At 36.7% G+C, this 12,896-nt stretch overlaps 1 protein-coding gene across 3 annotated transcripts in view; it reads right to left on the bottom strand.

The window, feature by feature from the left end:
• Positions 1-12,896, bottom strand: part of LOC106090278 (uncharacterized protein DDB_G0287625) — a 214,353-nt gene that overhangs the window by 117,111 nt on the left and 84,346 nt on the right. The window lies entirely within an intron of this gene.

Below are 12,896 nucleotides of genomic sequence, written 5' to 3'. Positions count from 1 at the left end.
TCGGTCTTTAAAGCAGCTATATCCAAATATGGCCCGATTTGGCCCGTTCAAGAACTTATCCAGCGTGCATCAAAAAGAAGTATCTGTGCCAAATTTCAGCTCAATATCTCAATTTTTGAAGGCTGTAGAGTGATTACAACAGACGGACGGACAGACGGATAGACACACGAACAGACTCACGGACATCGTTATATCGTCTTTGAATTTTACGACGATCCGAAATGTATTTACATTCATTTCATTTTGTCATTCCGTTTGCAACACATCGAAATATCCATTTCCGACCCTATAAAGTATATATATTCTTGATCAGCGTAAAAATCTAAGACGATCTAGACATGTCCGTCCGTCTGTCCGTCTGTCTGTTGAAATCACGCTACAGTCTTTAAAAATAGAGATATTGAGCTGAAACTTTGCACAGATTCTTTTTTTGTCCATAAGCAGGTTAAGTTCGGAGATGGGCTATATCGGACTATATCTTGATATAGCCCCCATATACACCGATCCGCCGGTTTAGGGTCTTAGGCCCATAAAAGCTACATTTATTATCTGATTTTGTCGAAATTTGGGACAGTGTGTTGCATTAGGCCCTTCGACATCCTTCGTCAATTTAGCTCAGATCGGTTCAGATTTGGATATAGCTGCCATATAGACCGATCCCCCGAATTAGGTTCTTAGGCTCATAAAAGCCACATTTATTATCCGATTTTGCTGAAATTTGGGACAGTGAGTTGTGTTAGGCCCTTTGACATCTTTCGTCAATTTGGCTTAGATCGGTTCAGAGTTGCCATATAGACCGATCCTCCGATTTAGGTTCTTAGGCTCATAAAAGCCACATTTATTATCCGATTTTGCTGAAATTTAGGACAGTGAGTTGTGCTAGGGCCTGCAATATCCTTCGTTAATTTGGACCAGATCGGTTCGGATTTGGATATAGCTGCCATATAGACCGATCCTCCGATTTAGGGTCTTAGGCCGATAAAAGCCACATTTATTATCCGATTTTGCTGAACTTTGGGACAGTGAGTTGTGTTAGGCCCTTCGACATCCTTCGTCAATTTGGCACAGATCGGTCCAAATTTGGATATAGCTGCCATAGGGTCTTAGGCCCATAAAAGCCACATTTATTATCCGATTTCGCTGAAATTTGGGACAGTGAGTTGTGTTAGACTCCTCGACATCCTTCGTTAGTTTGGCCCAGATCGGTTTAGATTTGGATATAGCTGCCATATAGACCGATCCTCCGATTTAGGGTTTTAGGCTCATAAAAGCCACATTTATTATCCGATTTTGCTGAAATTTTGAACAGTGAGTTGTATTAGGCCCTTCGACATCCTTCGTCAATTTGACCCAGATCGGTCCAGATTTGGATATAGCTGCCATATAGACTGATCTCTTGGTTATAGGTTTTGGGGCCATTATAGGCGCATTTATTGTCCGATTTTGCCGAAATTTGAGACAGTGAATTGCGTTAGGACCTTCGACGTCCTTCGTCAATTTGGCCCAGATCGGTCCAGATTTGGATATAGCTGCCATATAGATTGACCTCTCAGTTTTAGGTTTTGGGGACATAAAAGGTGTATTCATTGTATTCAAGGCTTTTCGACATCCGTGTCGCAAATGGGTCATATCGATTTATTTTTAGTTATAGCTTCTAAAAAGACCAAAATTTTGATAAACACAATTGAACCATGACTTGTACCGATTAGTATTTGGTCCAAATCGGAACATATTTCAATATATTTGCTATGGGACATAAGGTATGCAATTTACACCGGATTTTGATGAAAGGTGGTTTACATATATACCCGAGGTGGTGGGCATCCAAAGTTCGGCCCAGCCGAACTTAACGCCTTTTTACTTGTTTTGTGGTGGCTTAGGAAATAAAAAGATGTTTTACCAAAATTAATAAAATTCAGGCCAGGATTCGAACATGGGCACATGGAGCAACAGCGAAAGCCATTGCCGTTGTCTTAGCGTTCGAAGCCATCAAAGCAACTTCCAACGAATGCACAAAATCATGTGTAGTTCGGAAGAAGTGTAATTTGTCACAGAAAGAATGTCTGTCATTACACAAAAATACATGCATTGAGAAAAGTACAGCTAATAGACAGGGTTGTCGAGTGTGGTTAATGTGGTAATTGTATCATAGATGCGTTTTCGCTATTAATACGATTCAAATAAAACACCAACGCACGGCCCTTGAAGCCATCGTACCTAATATGATTGAAAAGTCTTCTATCCAAAGACGAAACGCGTCCCATAGTGGTTGGTGTGTGTTGCTATCTTTGGCTTTCCTTTTCCATTTGCATCTACGATCATTGAGCTCGTCCCGAAAGAGAAACAAAAAAAAAAACAAATAAAAGCGTGCAAAGTTCGGCCGGGTCGAATCTTATATACCCTCCACCATGGATCGCATTTGTCGAGTTCTTTTCCCGGCATCTCTTCTTAGGCACAAAAAGGATATAAGAAAAGATCAGCTCTGCTATTAGAGCGATATCAAGATGTGGTCCGCTTAGGACTATATTAAATTATAGTTTGGAGACCTGTGTACAATGTCAGCCAATACGAATAAGAATTGAGCCTTTTGGGGGCTCAAGAAGTAAAATAGAGAAATCGATTTATATGGGAGCTGTATCAGGCTATAGACCGATTCAGACCATAATAAACACGTATGTTGATGGTCATGAGAGGATCCGTCGTACAAAATTTCAATCAAATCGGGCGAGAATTGCGCCCTCTAGAGGCTTAAGAAGTCAAGACCCAAGATCGGTTTATGTGGCAGCTATATGAAAACATGGAACGATTTGAACCATATTTAGCGTTGTTGTTGGAAGTGCTACCAAAACACTACGTGCAAAATTTCAGTCAAATCGGACGAGAATTGCGCCCTCCAGAGGCTCAAGAACTCAAGAACCAAGATCGGTTTATATGGCAGCTATATCAAAACATGGACCGATTTCGCCCATTTACAATCCCAACCGACCTACACTTATAAGAAGTATTTGTGCAAAATTTCATGCGGCTAGCTTTACTCCTTCGAAAGTTAGCGCGCTTTTGACAGACAGACGGACGGACAGGCGGACAGACGGACGGACGGACGGACAGACGGACGAACGGACGGACGGACAGACGGACAGACGGACGGACGGACAGACGGACGGACGGACGAACAGACGGACGGACGGACGGACAGACGGACGGCAAACGGACGGACATGGCTAGATCAACTTAAAATGTCATGACAATCAAGAATATATATACTTTATGGGGTCTCAGACGAATGTTTCGAGTAGTTTCAAACAGAATGACGAAATTAGTATACCCCCATAAAAATTCAAAATATTAAAAAATATTGCTACTTCAATACAAATTTTCTAAATTATGAATATATAAAATTTCATCACAATCGAACAACGGAATCGAGGGTCAGGCGTTATCGACTAAAATTTTGTCTTCAAAAATATATATTGAAATTATTTTAAGAACAATTTTTATAAAAATGTTGTTTGTGACAGATAAGCATAATAAGAAAAACTTTTAAAAATGTTTTCCAAAATGTAGGGTCACAAAATGCAAAATTTTATTGAAATTTTAGCTTTAAAAAATAATCTAGCGGTTATATTGTCTTAAGATTAGATTTGGTCGTTGAAATTTAGTCCGTAAGAAAGTTCATAAAAATTAATAATCTTTGGAAAAAATTTTTATTGATTTTTTGATAAAAATTTTGTCTTTTTAGAAAAAAAATTATTAAAATGTTGTCTTTAGAAAACATTTGAAAGACAAAAACACCGACATTTGTTTTAAATAATTGTACATGACCTCAAGCCGAACTATCCAAGAAATTATAATCAAAAAAGGTCAACAATACACAATATAATAGACATTTTGTGTTTAAAAAGTAATTTCGATGGGGGTCCGGCCCGTGATGAAGTTTTGTAATATAGGGTGATTTTTTTGAGGTTAGGATTTTCATGCATTAGTATTTGACAGATCACGTGGGATTTCAGACATGGTGTCAAAGAGAAAGATGCTCAGTATGCTTTGACATTTCATCATGAATAGACTTACTAACGAGCAACGCTTGCAAATCATTGAATTTTATTACCAAAATCAGTGTTCGGTTCGAAATGTGTTCAAATTTTGACAAATTTTGTTCAGCGATGAGGCTCATTTCTGGTTGAATGGCTACGTAAATAAGCAAAATTGCCGCATTTGGAGTGAAGAGCAACCAGAAGCCGTTCAAGAACTGCCCATGCATCCCGAAAAATGCACTGTTTGGAGTGGTTTGTACGCTGGTGGAATCATTGGACCGTATTTTTTCAAAGATGCTGTTGGACGCAATGTTACGGTGAATGAACACATTTCGAACCGAACACTGATTTTGGTAATAAAATTCAATGATTTGCAAGCGTTGCTCGTTAGTAAGTCTATTCATGATGAAATGTCAAAGCATACTGAGCATCTTTCTCTTTGACACCATGTCTGAAATCCCACGTGATCTGTCAAATACTAATGCATGAAAATCCTAACCTCAAAAAAATCACCCTTTAAAAGAATGTTACGCTGTTATTTTTTTCATTAGAAAAAAAAAATCATTAAAATTCGTTTGGAAAAGATTTCATTACAATTTAGTTTTTACTAAGAATTGCATTACAATTATTTCCTTAAGAAAATTTTATCTATGTAGAATATTATATTGTAAATATGAAATTTTGCCATTTGCCAAATGGCTACGTCCCTGGCTGCCATATAGGCTGCTCTCTCGATTTAAGTTCTTGGACACATAAAAGGCGCATTTATTGTCCGAATTTGCTGAAATTTGGCACAGCGAGCCCTGTTAAGCTCTTCGACATCCGTGCCCTATGTAGCTCGGATTGGTTTAAGTTTTTATGCCCATCAAAGGTGCATATTTAAACCGACGAATTGTATAGCCTTCCTGAATATGATGGAGTTCGGATTGTTTTTAGATATAGATGCTAGGGATTCATAAATAATGCATTTTTTTACCGTATTATGATGAAAGGTGGTAAATGTATATGTATATATATACAATATATCCGAGGTGCCCTATTGCCTTTTGACTTGTTATTCAAGTTTCCCAAATTCGTTCACATTTTCCCAGTCTTGTCTTTATTAAATACCGGAGAAAGTGTTTCTTAACATATTTTAATTAAAAAAAAATCTTGTCTTGGTTTTATAGTTCAAGAGGTCATGACCCATTGCAAGCATTTTTGCTGGATAAATCTTAAGTTATGGGATTTGTTCATGCTTTTTTTCAAACAAAACCATTTAACTTCATGACTTTCATCTTACCCATGTAGCCTTGACTCTAGCTGTCTGCGATTTATGAACACAACTATCACCTTGGTTAATTACTTTTGGAAATTTCCTTACACAGGTCATTCAAATTTAATTTCATTCCCTCAGACAGGTTTCGTTTATGATCAAACATTTTACACTCAACAAAAGACATGTGCGGAGAAAAGTACAACAAGAGGAGACAAGAAAAAGGTTAAAATGTTTGACCTTAATAAGAAAGACAGTCAAAATGCTTAACCCAAATGTTGGATTTAATAAACACAAAGACATATAACAGTTTTGTAATGACCCGAGAATTTGGTATAATGAGAAAGTGGCTTAAAGTCTCAACTAAGATTCTGCTTAGTCTCATAAAAATGTTGTTGAGCTGTTTCACAATGCACTACAATATTTAATAATTATTATTTGTTTAGACTGAAATAAATGTTGAATCATTGCTCATTATTCATTGCCGTATGACTTTTTAATATTTCTATTTCAAATGCTGTTTCTTTTTAGTTTTTGCTGCACTTGTATGGGGCACAGACATTATTTGATGCTCACCTTGTACCTAATACCAAGAATATTTTTCTGTTGGCCATAAAATTAAAACAATCTTTTCAAGAACTTTGAGCCAGCAAGCGAGAACTTTAAAGTCAGCTTTACAGGTTTTCCGTTGTAAACTCAACGACCGCATTGGCAAAGAACAAGACAATTTATTTTATAACTAAATATTAACGTGTGCCACAAAAATTGCACAGTGGTTGTTAATTTCCGGCAGAAACAGAACAAGAGGAATGACATTTCAGTGCAATGAAGTCATATCTGAGGTTACACAAGGTATTGTAGTGCTTGAGAGAGAAGTTGGCGCAAAAAGGTGTGCTACAATTGAGTCTTTATTTTTTTATAAAAATTACTCCTTATGACAGCTTCTAAAAATAATTAATTCCGTATATACAAAAGCAAAAAACAATATTGTTATAGTTTTTTATCCCCCCCCTCCCCCCACCCCCCTTTCAGCCTGTACTTTGTGTGCTTCCATCTAAAATCTAAATTTGAAATCTTTTACCAAGCATCCATTATCCTACCAACCACGGTCTCTTGAAAATCGCCAACAACTTTGTTCTTAAAATTTTGCATTTTTTGTTTTTTGAACTCACACTCATGTCTGCTGTTCTGTTATTGCGTCTTGAGCTTATATGCATTTTTTTTATTTCTTGTTTTTTTTTTCATATACATTTAACAGATTTCTTGTGACCGATAAACCAACAAAAAACTAAACTGTCGCCTTGTGGTGTTTCAGCCAGTTCGTTGCTTAAGTCTTTTGTTTTCAATCGCCTTGCGTAGAAAAAAAAAACACATTCACTGCTTGTAATCAAAGGAATTTCAAATATTTCTACTGCCTGGTATTTATTGTTTATATAATTGTTTGTGTAATTTATTCCAAATAAAATTTATGAGCAAATTCTTCAAGCGAAAAAAGTTGTCTTGTAATAATTATGCGTATTATTGTCAGTAATTAACTATTTGCAAAGTTGATTCAATTATTGCATAAAATTAGAATGGAATTGTCGCTTAAGGCGATTTAAATCATTTAAGAGACAATTTAAAGGCTTGTAGTCTTAACAAGTAAAAAGGCATTAAGTTCGGCCGGGCCGAACTCTGTGTATAAACCCCCTTTCGTCACAATCCGGTGAAAATTGGATAACTTATGCACCCACATTCGGCACGGACATTGAGTGGTCTAATAAATATAAGGCGCTGTTGAATTTTGTATTTCAACAAATTCGGCCTATATCACATCTATATCTCAATTCAGTCCAATCTTTAACATATTTGGGTCAGATACATACTGTTTCAAATATCAGCGAAATCGGAAATAAATCAGCGAAATAAAGCTTTTATGGGCTTCATAGTTTTTATCGGGAGATCGGTCTGTATGGCAGCTATATCTAAATATAGTCCGATCTGAACCACTGAACTACCACTCACTGTTTCAAATTTCTGCGAAATCGGTTAAAAAATAATGCTTTTATGGGCTTCAGACCCTTTATTTTGAGATTTGGCAGCTATATCGAAATATAGTCCAATTTCATCCATATTTAGGTCAGATGTCGGAAGGCTTAAAATAACCCACTGTTCTAAATTTCAGCAAAATCGGGTAATAAAAAAAGCTTTTATGGGCTTCAGACCCTTTATCGGCAGATCGGTATTTATGGCAGCTATATCTAAATAAAGTACGATCTGAACCATATTTGGGTCAGATCCGATTTGGCTCGTTCAAGAACTTAACGAGCGTGCATCAAAAATACGGACGGACAGACACACGGACATCGTTAAATCGTCTTAGAATTTTACAACTATCCGAAATATATACTTTGTAGGGTCGGAAATTGATATTTCGATATGTTGCAAACGGAATGACTAAATGAATATATCCCCTATCCTCCGGAGGTGGGTATAAAAAAACGTACTACAGTCACAGGCTAAGGTAAGGACAGACCGACAAGACATTTTCTTTATTTAACTCTCCAACTTCACCACAGCACTCCCTTTATCGAGTTGTTAGCGTACTCGGCTTACCAGTTCAGGGGCTTGAATTGTTCCAATGCTCTGAGATAACCAAGAGATTTTTTATAATATTTACTGGTAACATTAGGACCACCGTAGCGCAGAAAAAGTTAGACTTAGAACCTTCCCGATTTGATTTTGGTATGTCCACCTGTCAATGTTTTCTTTTTATTAAGGCACAAATTACACAAATTGCACTTGTTGTACGACGATGGAGACTTTATTAAAAATGTCACCTTAGTGGTGATATCGGAACCAAAATCCAAACATTCCAACAGAAGAGTTTGGATGTAGAAGTATTATTTTGAAATTACGCGTACCAGAAGCAGTACAAAAAACTGTTGTAATAATGAAACACCAATTTACAGATTTTGCATCGTTTTAATGGACGAAAGGAATACCTTAAATATGCTCTAGCCATCCCAATTACTAAATTTCCCCGTCCCAATAATGAATGAGGTGTGATCTCCTCATTCATTATTGGGTAAGTAAGAGCGTGCTAAGTTCGGCCGGGCCGAATCTTAAATACCCTCCACCATGGATAGCGTTTGTCGAGTTCTTTGCGCGGCGTCTTTTTTTAGGCAAACAAAGAATAATGAATAAGAACTGTTATGGTATTGGCGCTATGTTATATATGTATATATAAGTTATAGTCCGATTCGGACCATACATGAATTGAATGGGTAATATTTCAGTTCATTCGGATAAGAACTGCCACTTGTAGGGGCTCAAGAAGCAAAATCGGAGGATTGGTTTATATGAGAGCTGTTGAACACGTATGTTGAAGGTCATGGGAGAAGTCGTTGTACAAAGTTTCTGTTAAATCTGATGAGAATTGCGCCCTCTAGAGGCTCAAGAAGTCAAGATCCTAGATCAGTTTATATGGCAGCTATAGCAGGTTATGAACCGATTTGAACCATAATTAGCATAGTTATTGGAAGTCATAACAAAACACCGCGTGCAAAATTACAGCCAAATTGGATAAGAATTGCGCCCTCTAAAAGCTGAAGAAGTCAAGACCAATGATCGGTTTATATGGCAGCTATATCAGTTTATGAAACGATTGGAACCATACTCGGCACAGTTATTGGAAGTCATAACAGAATACCTCGTGCAAAGTTACAGCCAAATCGGATAAGAATTGCGCCCTCTAAAAGCTGAAAAAGCCAAGCCCCATGATCGGTTTATATGGCAGCTATATCAGGTTATGCACCGATTGGAACCATACTCGGCACAGTTGTTGGAAGTCATAACAGAATACCTTGTGCAAAGTTACAGCCAAATCGGATAAGAATTGAGCCCTCTAGAACCCCTAAAATCAAGACCCAAGATCGGTTTATATGGCAGCTATAGCCAAAAATGAACCGATTTGGCTCATTTATAATCGCCTACGCCAATAAGAAGTATTTCAAGCCCCTAGCTTTACTCCTTCGAAAGTTAGCGTGCTTTCGACAGACATACGGACGGACATGGCTAGATCGATTTAAAATGTCTTCACGATCAAGAATATATATACTTTATGGGGTCTTAGACGCATATTTCGCGGAGTTACAAACAGAATGACGATATTAGTATACCCCATCCTATGGGTGAGGGTATAAAAAGTGCATAACTGAATAGTTTCGAATATTTCCAACCTTTCGACGAGAACTAGCGAAGATTTGACTGTCGAAAATTCTACGATCTAGACATATACTTCGGTCTGCCAAGTGTGGTCTAAATCGGTCCAAAACCTGATTAAGTTCACATATAAACAGATCTCACGGCTATCCTTCTTGGGTCTAAGCTTCCGAAGGCAGGAATTTTTATCCCACTTGGCTGAAATTTTGCACAACAACTTCTTTTATGACTTTTCCTCAAACGTGCTAAGTATAGTCTAAATCGGTTCATAACCTGATATTGCTCCCATATAAACTTATCTCCAGATTATACTTATTGAGCCAACTTGGCTGAAATTTTGCACAACAACTTCTCCTATGACTTTCAATAACGGATAAGAATTGCTATTTTATTGGAGCTATATTAGATTATAGCCCGATTTGGACCGGTACGGTTGTGGGAAGTCGTAACAGAATACTACATGCAAATATTCGGCCTATTTGGATAAAAATTGCGACTAAAAAATGTTTGCTAGTTTGTGAAGTCCAAGAAAAAATCTTCAGATATCCCAACTGTCCAATACAATGGTAGCGTCTATCATTCTGGATATGACGTTATAAACATGTATGTTTTTTTTATACCCTCCACCATAGGATGAGCGTATACTAATATCGTCATTCCGTTTGTAACACCTCGAAATATTCGTCTGAGACCCCATAAAGTATATATATTCTTGATCGTCATGCTATTTTTAGTCGATCTAGCCATGTCCGTCCGTCTGTCTGTCGAAAGCACGCTAACTTTTGAAGGAGTAAAGCCATCCGCTTGAAATTTTGCACTAATACTTCTTATTAGGGTAGGTCGGTTGGGTTTGTAAATGGGATATATCGGCCCATGTTTGAATCTTAGATCTTGACATCTTGAGCCACAAGAGGGCGCAATTCTCATCTGATTTGGCTGAAATTATGCATGAGGTGTTTCGTTATGACTTCCAACAACTGTGCTAAGTATGGTTCAAATCGGTCTTTAACCTGATATAGCTGCTATATAAACCTGTCTTAGATCTTGACTTCTTGAGCCACTAGTGGGCGCAATTCTCATCTGATTTGGCTGAAATTATGCATGAGGTGTTTCGTTGTGACTTTCAACATCTGTACAAAATATGGTTCAAATCGGTCTATAACCTCATATAGCTGCCGTAGAAATTAGTCTTAGATCTTGACTTCTTGAGCCACAAGAGGGCGCAATTCTTCTCTGATTTGGTTGTTGTGTTGTATTATGACTTCCAAAAATTATGCTTAGTGTGGTTTAAATTAGTACATAACCTGATATAGCTGGGATCTTGACTTCTTAAGCCTCTAGACACCGCAATTCTTATCTGATTTGTTTGAAATTTTGTACAACGGCTTCTACCGTGACCTTCAACATACGTGTCAAATATGGTCTGAATTGATTTTTAGCCTGATACAGCTCCCATATTAACCGATCTCCCGATTATGCTTCTTGAGCCCCTACAAGGCGCAATTCTTATCCGAATGGACTGAAATATTACCCATCGACTTCTACTATGGTCCACAACATTCAATTCATTTATGGTCCGAATCGGACTAAAGCTTGATATAGCGCCAATTGCATAACAAACTTAGCACGCTTGTACTTGTTTCCAATTTTATTTTGAGCAAGCCTTCTACTTGTAACATGACACTACCAAGTTCTTATTCAGCCACAAATTCGGGAAGTATTTATATCTGTGAAAGAAAAAGCTTCAAAAGTGATGCTGATGGTCTTTGAACTTATTTCTTAAAAAAGAGCTCTTCTAGCATAGTTTCCGTTTTAACTTTTATATATCGCCTATCTCTTGAGAAAGTAATTTTTATAGAAAAATACAATAGAAGGTAGCATCAATTACTTCTGTATTTAAAGAGGGTAGGAAAGATGATGTTACATGTTACAGGCTAATCTCTAAACTTTCTTGTGTTTCAAAAATATTTGAAAATGTCATTTTCAAAAAATTATTTTTTGCTTGCAAGTCTACTATCTCCCCTTACTAGCATGGATTATTTTCGGGTGGAGTTACCACATCGAGTTTCGCATTATTTATAGATTACTGTATGCTGGCCCTCGAGCGAGGTAAACTGTAGAAGTAATTGGGTTGCCCAAAAAGTAATTGCGGATTTTTCATATAGTCGGCGTTGACAAATTTTTTCACAGCTTGTGACTCTGTAATTGCATTCTTTCTTCTATCAGTTATCAGCTGCTACTTTTAGCTTGCTTTAGAAAAAAAGTGTAAAAAAAGTATATTTGATTAAAATTCATTCTAAGTTTTATTAAAAATGCATTTACTTTCTTTTAAAAAATCCTCAATTGCTTTTTGGGCAACCCAATATTTATACTCACTTAAGCAAAGCTTTTGATAATTTTTCTCATAGTATTTTCCTTGCCAAGTTAAAAAATCTTGGTCTGCATTCAAATTTTCTAAATTGGATACAATCATATTTAGCTAACAGAGTGTGTAAGGTTTAGGTTGAAGGGTACGTATCTAAGCCCTATTTTCAGCATCCTTGGCCTTATTTATCAATGACATGACTTCATGTTTTTCCCATTCCTATTTTCTTTTATATGCAGACGACTTGAAATTCTGTACTCAAGTTGAGTTCATGCACGATATGAATAATTTGAAAAGTTACTTAGATAACTTAATCATGTAGTGCAACTTAAATAAACTTTTTTTGAAACTTTCAAATTATTTTCACGTTTCTTATTTTAAATCACTTAATCCTATTCAACCAACCTTCAATATAGGCAGCTACAATCGGTAGAAGCTAACTGCTATTGGTGATCTAGGCATCATATTTGATACATCATTATCATTTATTCCACATATAGACCACATTATTCCTGAGGCCTGCAAGGCTCTTGCATTAATTAAAAAAAATTGTGCGGAATTTTCTGTCCCTAATACCTTAAAATTAATTTATACGGCATTTGTTTGATTTGTATTCTAGACGCATCAATTGTTTGGGATCCTCAACGCAGTACTCATATTTTCCTACTCTTAAAAGATTACTTCCTGTTGAGATGCCACCTTACTGATCTAAATTTGTGTTACTAGGCCTACAATCCTTAGAATCTCGTAGAAAATTTCAATCGGCTTGCTTAATAATAATATTGATTCACCGGGTTTGTTGTCCTTAGATCCACCATTTGTTCCTCTAGGAAGCTGACGAGTTGTATGTTTGTTTGATACATCGTTCCACCGCAACAACTATGCGAGAAATGGGCCTTTAACACCAACTTTTTTGAATTTAAATTCCGCCAACAACAGACTTCAAAGGGGTTCAAAACCATTTATTGATTTTAGCACATCAAAAGGAATATTTAAATTTATTTTATATTATTTTTGTTTGTTTTTCAAATATGTAATT

Source organism: Stomoxys calcitrans, chromosome 1 (genome assembly GCF_963082655.1).
Source record: "Stomoxys calcitrans chromosome 1, idStoCalc2.1, whole genome shotgun sequence".
In the NCBI taxonomy this organism is placed as follows: Eukaryota; Metazoa; Arthropoda; class Insecta; order Diptera; family Muscidae; genus Stomoxys; species Stomoxys calcitrans.
This window is presented reverse-complemented; position numbering and strand designations above follow the sequence as displayed.